The 23,197-nt window shown below is 41.5% G+C and overlaps 1 long non-coding RNA gene across 1 annotated transcript; it reads right to left on the reverse strand.

Annotated features, from left to right (window-relative positions):
• Window positions 1–10,838: 10,838 nt before the first annotated feature.
• Window positions 10,839–22,710, reverse strand: LOC122482476. The gene is made up of 2 exons (XR_006297189.1): window positions 22,392–22,710; window positions 10,839–11,374 (listed from the first exon to the last, which is right to left on the reverse strand). It is a non-coding gene; the product is annotated as an uncharacterized LOC122482476 (long non-coding RNA).
• Between the last annotated feature and the right edge of the window lie 487 nt (window positions 22,711–23,197).

Here is a 23,197-nt window from a genome sequence, read left to right on the forward strand (position 1 = left end):
CCTATGGAATGGGTAGAGATATTTGCAAATGACATATCTGGTGAATGGCTAGTATCCAAAACCTATAAAGGGCTCATCAAACTCAACACCCAAAAAACAAATGATCCAGGTAGGAAATAGTCAGAAGACATGAATAGACACTTGCAAAGAAGACATCCAGATGGCCAACAGGCACATGAAAACATGCTCCACATCACTCATCATCAGGGAAATGCAAATCAAAACCACAATGAGATACCACCTCATACCTGTCAGAATGACTAAAATTAGCCACTCGGGCAACAACAGGTGTTGGCGAGGATGCATAGAAAGTGCAACCCTCTTACACTGTTGGTGGGAATGCAAACTGATGCAGCCACTCTGGAAAACAGTATGGAGGTTCCTCAAAAAGTTAAAAACAGAACCACCCTATGACCCAGCAATTGCACTACTAGATATTTACCTGAAGGATATAAAAACAAAAATTTGAAGGGGCACAGGCACCTCGATGTTTAAACCAGCATTATCAACAATAGCCAAGAGGTGTCTGGGTGGCTCAGGTGGTTACGTGTCCAGCTCTTGATTGGACAGGATCTCACAGTTAGTGAGACTGAGCCCTGAATCGGGCTCCACACTGATAGCTTGGGATTCTCTCTCCCTCTCTCTCTGCCCCTCCCCCGTGCTCACTCTCTCTCTCCATCTCAAAATAAATAAACTTTTAAAAACAAACAAACAAAAGTAATAGCCAAACTACGGAAAGAGCCCAAATGTCCATTGGTTGATGAATGGATAAAAAGGATATATATCACATAATACTCAGGCATCAAAAAGAATGAAATCTTGACATTTGCAATGACGTGGATCGAACTAGAGTGCATTATGCTAAGCGAAATAAGTCCAGCAGAGAAAGGCAAATACCATATGATTTCACTCATATGTGGAAATTAAGAAACAAATCAGATGGACCACCTGGGTGGCTCAGTTGGTAAAATGCCCAGCTCTTGATTTCAGCTCAGGTCATGATACTGAGATTCACAAGACTGAACCCCAAACTCAATAGATTCTCTCTCTCTCTGCCCCTCCTCACCTGTAAACAAACAAATACACATTTCTTACAAATCTTTCAATCAAGGGGCACCTGGGTGGCTCAGTCAGTTAGGTGTCGGACTTCGGCTCAGGTCATGATCTCACAGCTCGTGAGTTCAAGCCCCGCGTCAGGCTCTGTGCTGACAGCTCGGAGCCTGCAGCCTGCTTCCGATTCAGTGTCTCCCTCGCTCTCTTCCCCTCCCCTGCTCACACTCTGTCTCTCATTCTCAAAATTAAAAAATAAACAACAAAAAAAATCTTTGAATCCTTGGGGTGCCTGACTGGCTCAGTTGGTGGAGCGTGCAACTCTTGATCTCAGGGTTTGTGGGTTCGAGCCCCACATTGGGTGTAGAGATTACTTAAAAAAATAAAAATAAAAATAAATAAAAATCTTTGAATCCAGAACCAATGTTTAAGGTAAAGTCATTTAATAAAATGTAAATGGGAACTTTTCAAATGTAATCTGTATTTAACTTCCTCTTAAAGCCCTTATATAAAAAAGCTTATTTTAATACAATGGAATATTACTCATCTATAACAAAGGAAATCCTGCCATTTGCAACAACATGCATGAACCTTGAGGGCATTGTGCTAAGTGAAATAAGTCAGAAAAAGACAAATATTGCCTACCTCACTTGTATGTGGAATCTGAAAAAGGTGAACTCCTAAGAAACAGAGTAGAATGGTGGTTACCAGGGGCTTCAGGGTTAGGGAAACGGGGAGATGTTGGCCAGACTACAACTGTTTTTTTTAGTTTTTAAAAATTTTTTAACATTTATTTATTTTTGAGAGACAGAGAGACAGAGCATAAGCGGGGGAGGGGCAGAGAGAGGGGGAGACACAGAATCTGAAGCAGGATCCAGGCTCCTGGCTCCAGGCTCTGAGCTGCCAGCACAGGGCCCGATGTGGGGCTCGAACTCATGAACTGTGAGATCAGAAACCTGAGCCAAAGTTGGACGCTTAACCGACTGAGCCACCCAGGTGCCCATCAGACTAGTAACTTTCACTTATGAGATGAATAAGTTCTGGGGACCTAATGTACAGCATGGTGACAGCAGTTAACCATACTGAATTGTCAACTTGAAATTTGCTAAGACAACAGATCTTAAGTGTTCTCACTCCCCCCACACACACACACACAAAACAAAAAAGGAAATAACTATGCCAAGTGATGGATATGTTAACTAACCTTAATGTCATAATCACTTTACTATGTATGTGGACGTCAAATCATCATATCATACACCTTAAACTTACACAGTGTTATTTGTCAATTATACCTCAATAAAGCTGGAGGGGGAAAAACCCTTAAAGATCCTGTTGGGGCACTTGGGTGGCTCAGCTGGTTAAGCATCCGACTTCAGCTCAGGTCATAATCTCACAGTCCGTGAGTTCGAGCCCCTCTGTGCTGACAGCTCGGAGCCTGGAGCCTGCTTCAGATTCTGTGTCTCCCTCTCGCTCTGCCCCTCCCCTGCTCACGCTCTGTCTCTCTCTGTCTCAAAAATAAATAAATAAATTTAAAAAAAAATTTTTTTTTCCAACGTTTATTTATTTTTGGGACAGAGAGAGACAGAGCATGAACGGGGGAGGGGCAGAGAGAGAGGGAGACACAGAATCGGAAACAGGCTCCAGGCTCTGAGCCATCAGCCCAGAGCCTGACGCGGGGCTCGAACTCCCAGACCGCAAGATCGTGACCTGGCTGAAGTCGGACGCTTAAACGACTGCGCCACCCAGGCGCCCCTAAAAATAAATAAATTTTTTAAAAAGATCCCGTTTCTAGCATCCTATTAAATATGTCTATTGCCACTATACTTGAGGCCCACAAAGACAAAGAGTGTCTTATTTGAGCTAAGCCTCCTTTATTTTCTCTTTCACAGGTGTTCTAAGAAGATTGCTGTCAAGCTATCTTCGATTTGAATGGCCGGGAGTACACAAGCTGCCCGAAACGAAAATGTCAGAATTATTTATCATTAAACAGAGTGAATCAATAATGCTGTGTGCTTAGACGGCAAGTTTGAAGAATTCACATTAAAACCATTATCTTATTATAGAGAATATTGTAAATCAATCAACCAGGTATTGGTTGAATGCAAATTATGTGCACACCACAGTTCTCGATATGATCAGCATTATTCGACACATGAAAACTACTTTTACCTTTTCTTCCGTGTTTCCTTCTTTCCCTCCACAAACATTTTTAGAACATCCGCTATAATCAGGGAGCCAGGTAGGAGGCAAGGGAAATGTAATAATAAATGGCACTTGGTCTTGCCCTCAAATTGTCTAAAATTCAATACAGAAGATCTGTACACAACAGAGGACTTTATCATCTAGGCAAGGAGAGGAGGCTTTGAAATAGGAGCATCTTTTCAGGATTATTTCTAAGTGTCAGCCAGCCCCTACGTCATGCCCTCTTTTCTGCTCCATACCAAAAGATTTCTCTTCCCTTCACCTCTTCCAGGTGTTACTGCCCTTTTTCCTGAGACCGCCCAACCTCTGAAATAAGGAGTTAAGGATTAACGAAAAGGAAACAGACGTGGAGTTGAACAACAGCAACAAAATCAAAAAAAGAAAGGGAAAATCATCTGGAGAAACTGAAAGTTTGTAATTACCCCTCACTATTTCTTACTGTCTAGTTCCATGGTTTCAAATACGACCCATAGGCTGATGACTCCCAAACTCTTTATCTCCAGTGTGGGATTCCCCCGAGGTGCAATTCATACATACGACTATGTACTTGAGATTGCCACTAGGAAAGCTTAAAGATGTCTAGACCACGGCCCAGACAAAACCCTTCTTTCCCCGTTTCCTGTTTTCTTTGCCATTCACTCCAATCCCAGTATTTAGCACCTCAATGTATCAGTTCTCAAGCTGAGAAATTGAGGGGTCATACTTGATTCCTCCTTTTCTCTCATCCTCCCCATGCAATCCAAGAGCAAATTTTTTACTTCCACTTCCAAAAAACATCTTGAACTCACTCACTCTTCTCTGTCTCCACCACCGTAGGATGGACTACCAAAATCTCCAGCCTAGACCACGGCGCTAGACTCCTCTATCATTTTACGTATTCTGTTCTTGTCTCGGTACAATTGTTACTCAAAATGCCTATGAAATTAGGTCACTGTCCTGCTTACAAGCCTTCACTGCTGCCTGTTTTATTCAGAATAAAATTTAGGTTCCGTGCTCTGGTTCACAATGCACCTGCACACGTCTTCAACTTGCACCAGACTGTGCTTTCTATTCCTCTAACTCCAAATTGGTTTCGTTTCCTCTGCCTAGAATAATCTGCCTCTAGATTATTAGACCATAATCTCAGCGTGGTGTCAGGTCCAGTGTGACCTATTTAGAGAAGAATTCCCTGAGGTAAATTAATCCACTGTCTCCCAGTCTCTTATCAAATTTAACGGGTACATTTTTTTAAAGTTTATTTATTTATTGTGAGAGAGTCAGAGACAGCACGAGTGAGGGAGGGGCAAAGAGAGGGAGCGAGAGAGAATCCCAAACAGGCTCCAAGCTGTCAGCGCAGAACCTGATGCAGGGCTCCATCCCATGAAACTGTGAGATCATGACCTGAGTTGAAACCAAGAGTTGGACACTTAACGGACTGAGCCACCAGGCGCCCTGGGGTACTTTTTTTTTTTTTTATCATAGAAATGTTTATGACTAAATTGTGTTCTCCAATGAATCCTGCCAAGCAGAACCAAGGGTGCAGGGCCACCACCCTGGTAAACCAGAAGGCAAGACCACCCTGGTTGGAACCAATGACAGAGCCTCAAGTCAAAGAGCATTATTCTCGAGGCTTAAAATCGGATGGATTTGCCATGTTAGTGTTCTGACTTACTTGGGACCAGTGACCCCTTTCTTATTTCTGATTTCTCCCTTTTGGAAGGGGGATGTCTGTCCTATGCCTGTCCCACCACTGTATTTGGGAAGTAGATAATTTATCTCATCGCACAGATTCACAGCTGAAGAGGAATTTTGCCTCAGGGTGAGCCATACCCTGAATCTCACCCATTCTTGAGTAAGATGAAATTTAGATGAGATTGTAGACTCAAAATTCAGGCTGGAAAGGGTTAAGACTTCTGAAGCTAGGGTAAATATATATTGCCTGTGAGAAGGACATGCCAGAGGGCAGGGTGTTTTGGGCTGAATTGTCTCCCACCAAAATGCATATGCTAAAGTCCTAACTCCCTATACCCCAGGACATGACAGTATTTGGAGGTCAGATCATTCAAAACGAAATTAAATAAAATGATGTCATTAGGATAGGCTAATCCAGTCCGACTGGTGTCCTTAACGAAGAGATTAGGACACAGACAGTTACAGAGGGAAGACCATATGAGGATACAGGGAGAAGACGGCCATCTACAAGCCAAGTAGAGATGCCTAAGAAACCAAACCTGCTGATGTCTTGATCCTGGACTGCTAGCCTCTAAAACTAAGAAAACGCATTTCTGTTGTTTATGCCCCCTAGTGTGTGGTACTTTGTTATGGCAGCCCTAGCAAACTAATCCAGAAAGTATCTGAAATAGGCTTGTTTATTTAATTACTAATTAAAGAATGCCCCAAAGAATGCCCTGCTCTTCTAGTAGGAACAGCCCCAAGTGCCTCAATAATCAGGGTAGAGCTCAACAAATGAGGCTAACCCATAAGGCATTCAAGTAAGTTTCTCCAAAAAGATTTCTTTTTATTTTGTCATATACATCTTCCCCAAACCTTATTTATTTAAAAAAAAAATTTAATGTTTATTTACTTTGAGAAAGAGAGACAGAACGGAAAGAGGGGAGAGGCAGAGAGAGAGGGAGATACAGAATCTGAAGCAGGCTCCAGGCTCCGAGCTGTCAGCACAGAGCCCGACTCGGGGCTCCAACTCACAAACTGTGAGATTGACTGAGCCACCCAGGCACCCTCATCTTCCACAAATTTTAATGTATTAATCTCAGTGCCCCTCTCACTATCTATTTCGTTTGATTTCTACTTCACTAATTTTTGTTTCAATCTATATCATTTCCTTCCTTCTACATTATTTGGGGTTTTCCTTCATTTTCCCTAACTCCTTAAATTGTATGCTAAAGTGCATTAATTTTGAGCTGCATCTCACAACTTGATGATAGTTTTGCTATCATTCACTCGGATTTTCCAATTTCCATTATGATTTCTTCTTTGACTCTGAGTTTAAGACATCCCATCATTTCCAAGCATAAGACATTTCAGTTCTTTTCCTGCAATTTATTTCAAACTTAATTGCATGATAACGTACCCTATATGAAACCAATACTTTGAAATTTGCCAAAACTAACTTTGAGACCTAGTAAATAGTCAATTTTCATTAATGTTTCATGTGTGTTTAATGTTTCATTTTTTTTTTATTTTTGAGAGAGAGAGAGACAGAGCATGAGCAGGGGAGGGGCAGAGAGAGGGGAGACACAGAATCTGAAGCAGGCTCCAGGCTCTGAGTTGTCAGCACAGAGCCCGACGCGGGGCTCAAACTCACGGAGTGTGAGATCATGACCTGAGCCGAAATCAGACACCCAACCGACTGAGGCACCCAGGCACCCCTGTTTCATGTGTGTTTAAAATGTATATTCTCTAATGTTCTAACCGGTCTGTTAGATCAAGCTTAATAATGGTGCTCTTCAAATATTCCGTCTCCTGCTAATTTTTTGTCGGTTTGATGTATCAATCATTGAAACTTGCTAAATTTGCTAAACCAGTGATTCTCAAAATATGGTTCCCAAACCAGAAACAGCAGCAGCATGTGAGAACTTATTAGAGGTGGAAATTCTCAGATTCTATGCCCAACCTATTGAATCAGAAGCCCCGGAGATGGGCCCAGCAATCTGCTTTAACAAGACTTCCACAGGTTCTGAGGCATATTAAAGTTTGAGAACCAATGCGTTAAATGATCCCTCTCGAATGGGGGCTTTGTCAGTTTCTCCTTGCAGATTTGTCAATATTTGAGTCATATGTTTTCGATTGTTGTGAATAGGCATGTAGTAGCATTTAATTGTTATATATCTCTAGTGAATCAAAGGTTTTATCATTATGAAAGAACACTAGTTATTTGTAGTAAACAGATAACTTTTTGTGTTAAAGCCAATTTTTCCTGCTACTCATATGGCTTTTCCAAGTTCCTTTCAGTTAGTGTTGTCCTAGGGTATTTTGTTTTCCCACTTTGTCTTTCAATAATATGTCCGTATAACAATGATTTGTATACATCTCTTGAAATAGCATATAGCTGGATTTCGTTTTGTTTTTCAATCTGATCATCTTTGTCTTTTCATCAGAGTTTAATATATTTACACAAGGAATGATTAATGGAATATTCAGATTTATTTATACCAAATTACTATGTGTTTTCAACTTGTCTCACTCAATGGTACTTTTTTTTCCTCTTTCTTGCCTCCTTTTGTAAATTATAGAACTATGTCTATTCTTTTATGGTTGCCCTAGCTATTCTAACGTGCAAACTTAACAAAGTTTGAAATTATCAGTGTTAATCCTGTTTCTAAACAATACAAGAATCTTAGAATACTTCAATAATTTCTCCAACTTATATGCTATTGTCTAGTAATTTAATTCTAACTTGCTTTTTCTTCCCTACAAGGTAGATAAATTTATTCATGTTTTATATAGTCATTGATTGTTTAGACATACTTAGGACCAGATTAATGGGTGTGTGGCCTGTGAAGTCCCATACTGGTCCCTGCTCTGAAGGGCCCCATGCTTGACTTAATACTCTGCTGACACCATTTGAATTCTTAATAATTTTTAAACAAGGGGCCCTGCATTTTCAGGGCTCTGCATTGAGACCCAAAACTATGTACCCAAATCTTCCATCAAGAAATTCTTTTAGAGGGTGACTTATTTTTCTTGTATTTATTTATTTATTTTGAGTGTGTGTGTGTGCAAATGGGAGAGGGGTAGACAGAGGGGGAGACAGACTCCCAAGCAGGCTCTGCACTGTCAGCACAGAGCCCAATGCTGGGCTGGAACTCACAAACCACGAGATCATGACCTGAGCTGAAGTCAGACACTTAACCAAATGAGGCACTGGGGTGCCCCTAGATAGTGCCTTTTGATGGTAAAGTCTCTCTTTTTTGATTGTGTAAAAATATCTTAATTGTACCTTCTTTGCTTTTAAATTGGTTTTGAGGGTATAGAACTTTAGATTGACTAATACCTTCTCTTGCCACTTTGAATGTATTTTTCCTGGTTACGCTGTTGCAACTGAAAGTCAACCAACTATCCAATTACCTTTTCTTTGTAGGTGACCTGACTCTTTTTCTGTGACTTTTTACTGCCTTCTCTTTTTTGGGGTTGTATGTTTCACTAAGATGTGTCTCGATGTTGATATGTTGCTTGGGATTTGTTTGGCTTTGTTGGGCTTCCCAGACTTTAAGATATCTTTTAATAATTAGGGAAATATTCAGCCATTAGATTCATATTGCCCTTTCCCTGGTCTCTCTATTATCTTCTTCAGGGACTCCTTTTAGACATAGATCAGACACCCTTATTCTCTCCTCCACATTCCTCACTTCCTTTCATATTTTCCATTATTTTTCTCTCGGAATTTGTTCTGGATAATGATTTCAAGTCTACCTTCAATAATGTTAACTCTTTTTTTAATTGTGTCTAATGGTGATTAAACCAATTTTGAGATTTTCTTTTCAGTTATTTCTAGAGGTTATTTTGCAAATCTACTTGTTTTGTACTCCTATTTTGAAGCTTTACTTTTATTTTTTTTCACTTTTATTTCTTTAAACAAAGTTATTTTATATTCTGTGTTAAAAATTCCAAAAGCTGAAAATTTTATAGGCCTATTTATGCTGTTCATTAATTCTCTTTTCTCACTGAGGAGGCATTATTTCTCTTGAACTGTTCTCTTTTTTTTAAGTTTTTTGATGTTTATTTATTTTTGAGAGATAGAGACAGCAGACAGACAGAGTGTGAGCGGAGAAGGGGCAGAAAGAGAGGGAGACACAGAATCTTAAGCAGGCTCCAGGCTTTGAGCTGTCACACAGACCCCAACTTGGGGCTCGAACTCACGAACCATGAGATCATGACCTGAGCCAAAGTCGGATGCTCAACTGACTGAGCTACCCAGGCACCCCTGAACTGTTCTTTTCTTTGAAATATTACCTACGAATATGCTGACATCTAGATTGGAGCTGACTTCTCTCAAAGATGAGTTAATTCTATCCGGGGGAGCTACCACACTGGGACCACTTTATTTGTTTGTTTGTTTTTAAGTAGGCTCCAGGCTCAGTGCAGAGCCCAATGCTAGACCTGAACTCACGACCCTGAGTTCAAGACCTGAGCTGAGATCAAGAGTCGGACACTTAACCAACTGAGCCACCCAGGTACCCCCAAATTGGGACTACTTTATTTTTTTAATGTTTATGTATTTATTTTGAGAGAGAGAGAGACAGTGTGTGTGAGCAGACGAGGGGCAGAGAGGAGGGAGTGGAGAGAGAGAGAATCCCAAGCAGGCTCCACGTTGTCAGGAGAGGCCCAACTCAGGGCTCGAGCTCACAACCGTGAGCCAAGTTCCAGTTGGACACTTAACTAAATGAGCCCCCCAGGCACCCCTGGGACTATGTTAATTATATCCTATACTGGAGGGAATTTTTTGAAACACACAGCATGAGTTAGAACCACATAACTCATAAGGGCCAGCTTGTTCAAAGACTATTTTCTCAACTTCAGAACAGAACAGTCTTCTCTGATCTCTTCTGGAGAATGGAGTTTATTTTTCATTTACCCTTATGCTTCAAGTATAGTTCTCTGAGCCTCCAGCTTCATTGAGAAGGTTTATTACTAGGCCCCTCACCTTAAGCATGCCTTGAACTTTAATATTTATACTTAAATCTTCAGGGTTTAGCAGGAACCTTCCAGGCAAAAATGGACTTTAGCATATTCCTAGTTCCCAGGATCTCTGCGTCTCCCTCAAAACTACCAGTCCTGAAATGGATTTTAAATGAGTTTATATTCTTTATGTTTTATCTGTTTAGTTTATAGGGTCATTCAGAGTATCTAATTGACAAAATTGCCTGAAATGGAACTCTGCATCTACTTAATCTATAACATAAAATTTTGAACCATGAAGATATTTTAAGAAGAAGAAGAAAATACACAAATTAGCAACAGACTTGGAGAAGATATTTACAATCCATATATCTGACAAAGAACTCATACCCACAATACATAAAAACTACAAATGAAGAAAAAGACAACCTAAGTAAAAAATAGGCAAAATATATTTACATGCACTTCACAAGATAGGATATCCAAATGGTCACCAAGGAAATGCAATAACATTCCACTACATAACAGAAGGGCTACTTTTGGGGGGCACCTGGGTGGCTCAGTCAATTAAGTGTCAGACTTTGGCTCAGGTCACGATCTCACGGTTCACGAGTTTGAGCCCCACATTGGGCTCTGTGCTAACAGCTCAGACTCTGGAGCCTGCTTGAGATTCTGTGTCTTTCTCTCTGCCCCTCCCCTACTCACGCTCTGACCTATCTCAAAAGGAAGTAAACATTTAAAAAAAAAAGAAGTGCTAATTTTTTAAAATGACAATACCAAATATTGATGAGGATGCAGAATTTCTGTTACTGTTATAGACTTCTGGTGAGAGCGTAAAAAATACAATCACTTCATTAAACTGTAGACCTGCTAAGGCTGCACATATGCTTCCCCAAGACCCTGCAATCCCGCTCTGGGTGTATACCAAAAAGAAAATACGTATTTGCATAAACGAGATATACAAGAATGTTCATAGCATCTTTATCAATATTACCCCCGTGATGTTGTGACATAAAAAGAAATACATATTTGGTCCCTGCTCCTGGCATAGAGCTCCTAAAACCCTTGGGATTTCCTGAGGGAGAGGGGTAAGAGAAGCATCTTCTGTTATGCATAATAAGCCCCTTTGAACCATATCTGAGTTTATGCCAATGTGATGAGTCTTCGAGATTGGGGTCTGGTCACCGAAAAAACCAGCCATGTGATTAGGACGGTGGGACTTTTAGCTCCACCTCCTGACCTCCAGGAAGGAGAGAGGATTCTCTCTCTCTCTGAGCTAGAATTCAGTTCATGTGAACCACCAGTGATTTAATCAACTGCACCTCCATAATGGAACCTCCATAAAAACATTAACCAATACGGTTCAGAGAGCTCTGGGTTGATGAGCACAGGAAGTGCTGGAGGGTAGTGTTCCCAGAGAGAGCATGGAGGCTCTGTTACCTACTTACCCCCCACATCTTGTCTATGCATCTCCTCCTTTGGACTGTTCCTGAGTCTTATCCTGTAAAATAAGTAGATAAGTAGGTAACAATATAACTAAATAAATAAATAAATAAAAAGGTAAGTAACCTATTTTCCTGAGCTCTGTGAGTCCTTTAAGCAAATTATCAAACCTGAGGAGGTCAGGGAAGCCCTCTGACTTGCTAGCTGGCTGGTCAGAAGCACGGGGGGCCCAGGTTTGTAACTGGCATCTCAAGTAGAGGCAGTCGTGTAAGGCTGAGCCTTTAACCTGTGGGATCTGTAGTAATAATGCCAGTTACTTAGTTACAGAATTGAGTTGAGCTGTAGGACACCCAGTTGGCACCCAGAGGGTGGGAGAATTGGTTGTCGGTGTGAAAAATCTACACACTTGGTGTCAGAAGAGTTCTGTGGGCAAAATCAGGTTTTAGTGAGCCCCAAACTCAAAAGTACCTGAATGCTTATCGGCAGGAGGACAGATAAATTTCCACAATGGAATACCATAGTGTGTTGGGAAAAACACCAAGTACTGATATGTGAAACATGAGATGGTGACTCTACAGACATATATTGAGTGAAAAAAGTCAGAACTACTCTGTGCTTCCATTTATATGAGTTTCAAGAAGCTCAAGAAGGTAAAACTAATCTATTATGTTTACTTATTTATTTTGAGAGAGAGAGAGAGAGCATGAGTGAGGGAGTGGGCAGAGCAAGAGGGAGAGAGACAGTCCCAAGCAGGCTCTGCACCGACGCAGGGCTCCACTCACGACCTGTGAGATCATGACCTGAGCTAAAATCAAGAGTTGGATGCTTCATGGACTGAGCCACCCAGCTGCCCAAAACTAATCCATTACGATAGGAATCAGAATAGTGGTTACTTTTGGTGTTAAGGTTTGAATTGTGTTTCCCAAAAAGGTATATGGAAGTCCTAATTCCTGTACCTGTGAATGTGACCTTACTGGAAATGGGATCTTTGAAGATGTGATAAGTAGGTTGAAGTCATACAGAATTAGGCTGGGTCCTAACTCAATGACCAACATCCCTTATGAGGGCAATGTGGACACAGAGACAGAGGGATATAGATGGAGAAGGTCCGTGTGATGAGGAAGGTGAGATCAGAGTAACAGCTGCAGAACAAGGAGCTCCCAGGATTGCTGGAAACCACCAGAAGCAAGAGAGAGTCTAGAACAGATTCCCCCCAAGGGGCGCCTGGGTGGCTCTGTCAGTTGAGCATCCGACATCTGCTCAGGTCATGATCCCATGGTTTGTGGGTTCGAGCCCCATATTGGGGCTGCTTCAGATTCTGGGTCTCTCTTTCTCTCTGCCCCTCCCTGGCTTGAGCTCTGTCTCTCTCTTAAAAATAAATAAACATTAAAAAAAAAAACAATGCCTTATAAATATAAAAGGATATAAATCAGGGAATTGGAATCAGGTGCTTACAAAAAATGTTTGGAATGCCTGGAGAAGCAGACTCTAGCCTGATGTCCAGGGGTGACTTCTAGGAAGAACACAGAACTAGCCCAGCGGAGGAGCCACACCTTGGCTACAGCCAGGGAAGTGGAAACACTGGCTGCCTCTAGAACATACCAAGGGTCAGGAAGTCACTGGTGTTGCACATGGTCCTTGTGAGCTCTTGCCTGCCTGTCAGAGACCCCACGCCTGGCCTCCTGCTATCTGCACAGCTAGAAATTGGACACTGAGAAAAAAACACCCCTGTGACTCTAGGAGCTGGTAGAAAATACTGGAAGTGACAGGCAGATGGCCTTGACCTCACTTCCACCTTTAATTCATAACAAATGTATCTAATTCGTGGAAAGTATCCCAACAGTTGTTAACTTTTCAGACTCTGCAGTATAGGAAGGCAGAGTAGGGAGACTTGGGAATGGAGGCTAAATTATGAATTATGTCCCCCATAATTCAGACCTTTGGCTACTCAATCTCTATGGACATGTGTACCCATCCTTAAACTTTTTTTTTAAATTTTTAAATTTTTAATGTTTGTTTATTTTTGAGAGAGAGACAATGAGCAGGGGAGGGGCAGAGAGGGAGACATAATCCAAAGCGGGCTCCAGGCTCTGAGCTGTCAGCACAGATTCCTACATGGGGCTTGAACCCACGAACTGCAAGATCATCACCTGAGCTGAGGATGCTCAACCGACTGAGCCACCCAGGCACCTCCATATTTAAAGTTCTAAACAATGGCGAGAGCAAAACACCCTGTTCCTGCCTCATGCGATGTAGTTGCCTTCAGACATGCACGGTCTCTCACAAGAAGGGTAAATGCAAATTCCAAAGAATCATTGCCTCCACCTCTGGGTAGTGTTCGCTCCTCTTCTCATTCAGTCCAGAGAACCATGTTCTGTAACAGGTGGACTAAACTATCAAGTTAACCACCAACACACCCATACAAATACAAGGGAAAAGGAAGAGGAAAAACATAAAGGAAATTGGTTCAAGTATATGCATATTAGCCCAAGACGAGGGCTTGATGCACCTGTTTGTTTGGGAGGTGACCTCCCAGAGGAAGGGTGAAGATTGGGATGCGATAGGAAAGGGGAAAGAGAGCAGAACTGGTTGTGGGGTGGTTATCACGTGGGCAACGGCTGCCGATCCCACTGGGACTTCTGTGAGGAACAGATTCAATGCAACTCCGAGTTGTGCCCTCTCAAGGACGGAGGTGGGAATCTATCCACCTCCAATACCTGATGGCAGAGAGTTGCCCCTGGGCACTAACTCCTCTCCGTGTAGGGAACCCCATGCATGGCTTGAGCAAACCTTCCTGATGTCAGAGAAAGCCCTGAGCAGGAAAACAGAAACACTAAAGGACACGTTTATTTATTGTTCTTTATTTCCCGAGGAGTCCTGCCTACATTGGGAAGCTAGTTTTCCATGAACTTTTCTGGCTTGGCATGTAAGAGGCAAACCAAAAGGTTCCCAAGATTCCAGAAAAATTCTTTGTCCCCTTGTATAGCAGGAGACCTATTTCTCCTGGATGGTCAAGATCAATCATCCCAATGAGTATAGTGACCCCAATAGTGAGCGCCTGGACACTGGACTGTTGTTGCAGAAAGAACCCCACGTCATCACTACCCATGCTGAACAGCAGAACAAACAGACAGATGGCTTCTGCCTCACCTCTACCTCTCAAATCTTGACCACAGACATCTTGTAACAGCCTAGCTACTGTCAATTCTTTTAATGTACTTATCAGTTAGAGATGCTTTCTGAAATATTTACAAAGATATGATTCCATCTCACTAGTAAGTGGAATATTTATATCTGTGACATACAATGTCTATCTTGGATAGTGCGGAAGGTTGTAAATTTCTGGGTAATTTACGAGCACTGGGATTCTAAACACTAAGCTCAGTGTTTATTAGCAATACAAGTCTTAAAGTGGATACTCCTGTGGGTGGTACCCACTGCAGGAGTTACATAATTAATGCACTGATTCTTCCTGGTCTTGCTTTCAAAGCCAACAAATTTGGGGGATGCCCTCTTTACACTAATCTCATTCTAAGTGATTTTATTGAAAACGCCAAAGGAAAATAATTAAGGGCAAAATGAATAGGTCCATTACATGGAGTTATTCCACGTAAAATCTACACTGTAGATTATTGCATTATTATTCAAATACTGATGTGCTTTTGAAAAATTTCCAAGCAGAAGTAGGAAGAGAAGAGGTTGGGACATTTAGGATGTAATGGAACATCATTGAAAAGTGCTGCTGTTAAAAAGTAAGTAGGTAAGCACTTTGAGAAATTTGAGCATATACCATTGAGCACATAAAAATGATATTTTAAGCTCAAGAATGAACTAAAAGTCTTATTGAACTGCTGACAGTTTTTGAAAAGTATTGAAAAACTATATAGCAGCACAAAGAATTGAAAGGGTAAGTATAGTGCCATCCTGTACTAGCTGCAGAAACGGTGTCCCCTAATGTCTCTTAAAATTATCCTCATAGGCCCAACCCACTTGTCAGCAAAAATTAAATGGCAGGGTTATTGTGATATTTACTGAGATGCTGCCTACTTTTACAAAACACTCTTCAAAACATTTACTAATGTGTTGTTGTAAATAATTAAAATCAAATGAATTCAGAATTGCTAAATAATTTAAACACTTGTCAAAATAGATCACCTAAGAATATTCTGAGGTTTGATATATTTGATTTTCATGCTTTGATTTACTTGTTTCCCCACTAAATTAGATAAAATAAAACAAAGAAGAGTTAAACTTTCAACTCATATATGCCAAATAACAGTGCCTGTACCGTCCTGAAAAACGCGTTTGTTGGAAAAGGAACTTAAATGCATTAACAAAAGAAACTGATAAAATTTGAAATTTGGGTGGATTTTCCGCAAGTCACACGTGCTCTAAATTCAAATCACAGTACTGTCTTCCCACAAGTACTGTCGTATTTTCATAGACTATAGGTCCCCGTTTGGGGTTTAATGTATATGGTCCTTGGGCTCAAAACATTAATATATATATATTAATATGTATATGTGTCCTTGGCATCAAGAAATTAGCAATATGCCGGGGAAAGAAAGCATGTACAATAAAAATTGACAAAGTAAAGTACTATATGTCAAATGCCATAAATTCTAAAGGGATTCAAAATTAGATTAGACAGCACCAGGCTCAATCAGAAACAACTTCAAAAAAACAAACACCTTTTTTTCCCTGGGCTTTAAATTATGCCTAGGACCTAGGATAGGTGATGAGTAAGAGAGCATTTGTAATCAAGGTAAAAAGTAGAGTATTGCGTCTCAGCATGGAAGAACGAGCAAACAGCCTGGCTGAAAGAGGGGACTTCATGATACGAAACAGAAGACAAGGAAAGAAATGTAGGTTGGGGTTCAACTAGAAAGGGCCTTGAACTGAGGTCAAGCAGTTTCATTTCCACTGTATAGACAGTCCGTAAGAGGCTTTTTGAGCAGTCCAGTACTAAGAAGGCTGCTCCTATAGAACACATTAGAAATAAAGGGTTGAATGCGGGGAGAGCCATTAGCAGGTCATTACGGCAGCGTGGATTCTGTAGCAGGGTCCAGTGGATCATGAATCGTGGTAATAGGAATAAAGAAGAAGGAACCAGAACAAAGGAGGCGTCCTTAGAACCCAGAGAAGTTGGTGATTGCTTAGCAAGAAGAGACAAAAGACCAGACTAAGAAAGGAAGAAGAGAACGGGCTTGATTTTCAAGCTTCAAGGAATAGCTATGTTTTCAGGGGGTCATGTCTGGGCCTGTTTAAAATACATGGAGAAGACTGCTAGAGGGGTGCTTGAGTGGCTCAGTCGTTTGAGCGACTGACTTCAGCTCAGGTCATGATCTCATAGTTCATGGGTTCGAGCCCCACATAGGGCTCTGTAATGACAGCTCGGAGCCTAGAGCCTGCTTCCGATTCTGTGTCTCCCTCTCTCTGCCCCTCGGCTGCTCATGCTCTGTCTCTCTCTGTCTCAAAAATAAATAAACATTAAAAAATTTTTAAATAAATGAAAATAAACATCAAAAAAGTAAAAAACAAAAGACTGATCACAAGCTACTCAAAAGTAAAAAAAAAATTTTTAGAAATGGAAAATACTGTTAGAACAAGAGATCTGGAACTCTGGCCTAGCAGTGGCAGCTGGACAAGGAAATGAAACTAAATATCCTGAGGAAGAGAATGCAGGTAGAAAAAAACAGAACCAACCTAGCAAATGCCCTCACTTAGAGGGCCACCTTTTGTGGAAGCCAAAACATTTAATGGATGTCCGTGCAAGAAACAGACATATGTAATAGGAGTGATGACAATGATTATTATTTTGGAAGTTTATCTCTCAATATTACTCAGGCAAATAATAAGATACAGAAATTTCACTAAAGAATAATGAAAAAGCAAGAATGATACCAACCAAAACTCTTTTTCATGAATTATGCCAAGAGAAATTGTGACAGATCAAGAGAGATAAATGTTGGAATGTTTTCAAATTAAATGCATATTGCTCACTTATGCAAGATGAAGGCTGATGGAGTGTTTGTCTACAAATATGTAAGTGGATGTATGCACATAAGAAGTGCTTAGTTAATGTTGCTTAATAATTAGTTAAGGACATTCTGACTTCAGATGCTTGTGGGCAATGCAGGAAACCAGACATATAAATCACCAATTAAAATAAAGTAAAATGAAGCAATAATAATAATGCTTATTATTATTATCATTATGTGCTTACCATGTTTTTATTATCCCCACTTTATAGAACAAGAAACCGAGGTCGAGAGAGGTTATACAAATTGCTCAAAGTCACACAGTTAATAGATAATACATTCAAACCCAGATTTGCTGATTCCACAGTCTGGGCCCTTAAACAGATACATCAAGTCTCCAGAGAGGGTTCAATAGTGGTTTCCATGGAAGGTAGAACGGAGGAGGTTCTTGATGCAAGAGGCAAGAGACAGCACTGAGAGGGTAACGAGATCAGGAATAGTTTCATTGAGACGAATAGGCAGCTTCGTAAAAAGTAGAGGTTTGGTAGACAAAGAAACAGAACGTGGCAGGCAAAAGGAAGAAGAATTACAAACACAAGGTGTGACTGGCTCACCGAGGGCACATGAAGATGTGGTAAAAGGCAAGGTCAGAAAGGTCAGCAGGAGCATGTCTTCAAGAGCTCGATGCCTCCTGAAGCCTTGTGACACCAGGAAGCTTAGGAATGTCCTGACTGTTGAGACATTAATGTGTGTGATGGATAGGACAGGGCAGAAATGCTAGTAAGGAGGTAAGTGTAATAGTCCAGGCAAAGCTAATAGGGAGCCTAAACTAGGGATGGAAAGGAGGGAACAGAGAGTGAACATATTTAGAAAGTAGAGTCTACAAAGTTGAGTGCTGATAGGACTTCCGTGTAAAGGGGAAGGGGGACTCGAGGCTAACTTCTGGCTTCTGACTGCTGCAAGGCACAAAAGATTTTTTTTTTTTCCTCTTGAAGACTCTAGGGAGAGGAGCAAGTCTGACATGGGAAATAATGAAATAATGAATTTTACGTTGGACTTTTGTGTTCGGAATGCCTCTAAGACATCCAGATGGAGATATATAGAGAATATATGGTAAAAATTTGTGTCTGTCACTCGGAAGTGATTTGTTACTACCCACTGATATCAAACTGATGTAGCCCTTCCAAATGTACAATATTCTTTTGTTAATTCAGAAAGCAACTTTTTATGTATGGAAATACAAAGGTATGGGTTTAATAACACACACCAGTGAGCATAATCCTACTACTGGTCAACAACAGATCCCGGATGTGAAAGCAGGTCGGTCAACTTTGGATCTGTCCATTAGACTGTACTGCCTCCATGTGTATCCAAGTTGCAATAGCAGAAGGAAAGTATATCACTTCATTGTTTTAGGAAAGATTATACATATTCAAATACTTGGAAGGCAAAAGCAATCCAATGAGACAGATTCTTAGTCTATGTAACCTTTTGGGAAACCTGTTGGGAGCTCTGCCATAGTCTGGTATTTCCCGGAATAAAGCCTTAACACAATAATAATTTCTATATGACCTACAAAGGAATTCTTCAGTAATCTGAAAGGATTTTTATTCTTAGCTTTATTAAGTTACCAAGAAGTAATGGACCAATTAGAAATAAGGGCTAGAAGTAAAATGTAATTACTTGCTATACTATCTTCCTGTGATCTTCAGCCAAAAGCACTAAAGGTCAGAATGTATGTCTAGTATTAATAAAAAACCAAAGCATTGTTAAGGACGATAGTGAGCATACTCTGAAGATTTAGGAAAAGACAATAAAAAATGATTTTTCTAGCCTGGGGGTGGGGAGTAGACTCACACAAGTTCTATAAAATATGGTTAGCACTTACCCATGCAAACAAAGGAAGAAATTCCTCTTTCTTCAAAAACAGATACCATAGAACTCCAAAAGAGGAGAACAATTATGGTGAGGGGGGGGGGAGAAGAAATTAAACGAATACAATGATCTGGGGATTTAAAACTCAGATTTACTTATGTGCTGAGACTTTTGAAAAGGAGGAAGAGGCTATGCACGTTTTAAGTGACGTAGTAGTAGAATTTGAACTCAAGACTGAAACCTACCTCTGTCTTCAAATTCCATGCTGCCAATCACCCTGTCTTCTGCCTTTTAAGAGAGAAGGTTAGATATTATCTTCCCAAACCCCAAGTCAACATGTCTGAAATCCTCTCATCAACCATCACCTGGAGAAGAGTTTGTCTTCCTTAAAAGCATAATCCTAAGTGAGAGGAAATCTACGGTATGGGTCACCCACCTTGTCATTATTAATTGAATAATTAAATATTGAGTGTTTAATCTGTGCTGGGCAAGATTCTAGCAATTGCATATAGACAGTATGGAAGATGGGTTGGGGAAGGACATGAATGAATAAATGAATGAATGAATAATACAGGAAGAGTATCAGAGAGTTGCAAGTGCTAGTGATAGGAGGGAAGGAATGGTAGAACAGAAATAGGTAATAACCTTAAATTTAAATCAGAAGAACTAAGGACTAGCTTAGCTTTGCCACAAACTAGTGTTTGGACCTTGGGCAGAGCACCTCACTCCCCTGGATCTTCATGCCTCACACATCAAATGAAAGTCATTTTAAAATATAGTGTATTGAACGTGTATGTTTATCTTTGGTCCTTTCCAAAACCCCAGGGAGTGATATAGTAAACAGATGAACTAAAAACAAAACAAAACAAAAAAGGAAGACGCAAACCCACAAGGACAAAAGAGAAGGAAAGTCGACAGCAGTCAGCAGATGAGAGTGTCAACCAAATTTCCGAAGATGAAAGGAGTGGAACAATTGGTAGCTGACTTAGCAGAATTAAGGAAGCTGAACCCTAGTGTGGGAAGTCAGAAGCCAAAACAAGCCACTAAACAGAATAAAATGAAGTCAGAGAAAGAAAGACCAAGCTGGGACTGAAATAAAGCTTTCAAGATAATAATATCACCAGAGAGATAATACAATGATGAATCTACAAAACAAGAACAGTATGCTATAAGAAGAAAATAATCAGAAAGCATCAACAACCACAAAAACTTTTTGGAAATTAAAGGTTGGTAGGAAAAATTTTAAATTCATCAGAAAGATTGAAAGATAAAGTTGAGGGAATCTACTAAGAAGTGAAACCAAGATACAAAAAGATGGGGAAAGGGAGATAATAAGAAAATCAGAAGATATATCCAAAATCAGAAGATACGTCCAACTTTTGAGGCATTTCGGGAAGAGGATGAAGGCATTTTAGGAAGAGAATCAAGGAATGAAGAAAAGGAAATTCTCGAATTGAAAACAAGTACCAAAAATATCCTGTTATGGAAAAGCAAGAGTATCCATATGAAGGAATCCACAGCAAAAGAGAAAGTCACATCACTGTAACATTTTATAAAACCACACATAAAGAAAGGATCTGAAAAGTGGATCAGAGGGGGAAAAAGCCAGTCGTTTCCACACAAACATGTAGGAGTCAAGATCACAATGGACTTCTTAACCACAACCCTGGAACCCAGGAGAAAATACCAAAATGTCTTCAAAATTCTAATGGAAAATGATTTCCAACCATTAAACACTAGGGCAAACTGTTAGGTAAATAGGAAGATAAAGACATTTTAGACATGAAATTTCTCAAAAAATTCCTGGCTATGCATCCTTTTTTGGGAAGCTGCTGGCGCATGTAATCCACCAAGTCAAAACGTGTACCAAGTGAGAAAGAGCCATGGTCGAGCAGGTGCAGTGGATTGGCTCACTGAGTATCCTAATCTCATGTGCCTCTCTGGTTGTGTAGAGGATGGAAAGCTAAAATCACATTCACCCATGTCTCTGGAAGACTTCAGTTTTATCAATCACATGCATGTACAGACACGTGAATTCAGGACTGAGTCAAGGAGACACTGAGTATGTAACACACATGGCCTCTGGGGCGCCTGGGTGGCTCGGTCGGTTGAGCGTCCAACTTCGGCTCGGGTCATGATCTCACAGTTTGTGAGTTCGAGCCCTGAGTCCGGCTCTGTGCTGACAGCTCGGAGCCTGGAGGCTGCTTCGGATTCACGGTCTCCCCCTCTCTGCCCCTCCCCCGCTCACACTCAGTCTCTCTCAGAAATAAATAAACTTTTAAAAAATATATAACACGTATGGCACCTTTTTTTGCTGCTGTGGAGATATCGAGTGTAAAATGGCTCTGGAGCCAGCAGATTAGCGGCAGCCACCCTGGTCCCTGTATCCAAGCTGGGAGGGGATGGTCCTGGAGTCAATCGCTGATTCCTCCTCCCTCCCCCAGCATCTTGATTAGAGCAGACATGGCAGCTCCAGGAGCCAGTGCTATTCTAGGAGTCGTCGCTGGCGTCCCCACCTACAGCCCGGCCCTCCAGCCCTGTCCGCAGTGTCCACCACTGAATTCCTGCACTAAATACTTTTCTACTTAAAACAGCTCGGCTGGTTTTTGTTATCTATCTGTACCTGAAAGGATTGTATGCAATAAATATTCAAGGATAGGAATCTGGGATTGTGTGGCCTGGATTTTCGGGAAGGAGTGGGGAGCTGTGACAGTTAGAAGGGGAGATGTTGATAGACCATGACACCCAGTAGCGTGTTACTTGAAATAGCACCTGTGTGCGGTGAAGCGTGCCTTCTATAGGCTTTGGTGGGATGCGTAGCGAAGGCCACAGCACAGGGTGCTGTACAATACAAGGGCTGAGAGGCCCTTTTTTGCTCCCTTGGGTCCCTTACAGCCACTCTGGGGCACCCTTTGTCTCCCAGCTCCAGGTAAAAAGTCACACCAGTTAGTTTCAGGGCGTCCTTAGATAATAAAATGTCCGCTTATTCTCTTCAGGCCACACAACACACAGTCAATTCGAGGATAGTCTCCAATCCCTGACCCCCAACTCTGGCCTGTTGCAGCCAGAAGCCTGCTCTTGGGGAGGAGGAGGAAGGCAGCGACCACTCTCCACTCCACCTAGTGCTGCCCCTCCCTCATGTTGCCAACCCTGGGTTTTGGCCGTTCCAGGGTCAGAGGACATGGAAAAGAAAGGAAAGGAAAACAGAAGAATTCATACCTAACGGGCACTGTGGTGGCGATGTGGCCATTATGCTCTCCGGTCTCAGAGAAGATTTTAAACCAGCTTTTTTTTTTTTTTTTTTTTTAAATCCTGGGCAGCTTGGCAGACTTCGTGCAGTCTTCACAAATCCCACATCACTAGAAAGCTTTCGGCTGCGAGTCCCTTGACGTGGGCGCAAGCCTCCGTCTTCTGACCGGTGCTGGCTGCCCCTTCCACAGTCCGCAGGCATCCAGTGGTGCGCCTGCAGCAGGGGACACGGGGACATTTCCAAACTGGCTTCTCACAGGCACGATTCCTTGTGGTCCACAGAAGACACTTACTCATCCTTCCCCCCAACAAAGTAGAGAAGTGCAGGTTAGTTCCAACACATCACGACCTCTGCTTTGATCCTCCAGCACCTCCCTCTTTAGATTTCTCAGGTATAGTTAAAACACGTTCGCCAACTGGGGTGCCTGGGTGGCTTAGTCGGTTAAGCTTCCGATTTGGGCTCAGGTCATAGTCTCATGGCTTGTGAGTTGAGCCCCACATCGGGCTCTGTGCTGACAGCTCACAGCCTGGATCCTGCTTTGGATTCTGTGTCTCCCTCTCTCTCTGCCCCTCCCTCACTCACACTCTGTCTCCGTCTCTCAAAAATGAATAAGCATTAATTAAACACACACACACACACACACACACACACACACACACACACACACATTCCCCAACTGCTGGGAGCACATATTGAACTCTGTGAGTGGTCCTGTTGAGGCTCTTTCCCTGGACTGGAGGTGAGGCAGGCATCCTTGGGGAGGGGAGAAGAAGCT

The sequence above is a fragment of the Prionailurus bengalensis genome, chromosome D1, assembly GCF_016509475.1.
Source record: "Prionailurus bengalensis isolate Pbe53 chromosome D1, Fcat_Pben_1.1_paternal_pri, whole genome shotgun sequence".
NCBI classification, from domain to species: Eukaryota; Metazoa; Chordata; class Mammalia; order Carnivora; family Felidae; genus Prionailurus; species Prionailurus bengalensis.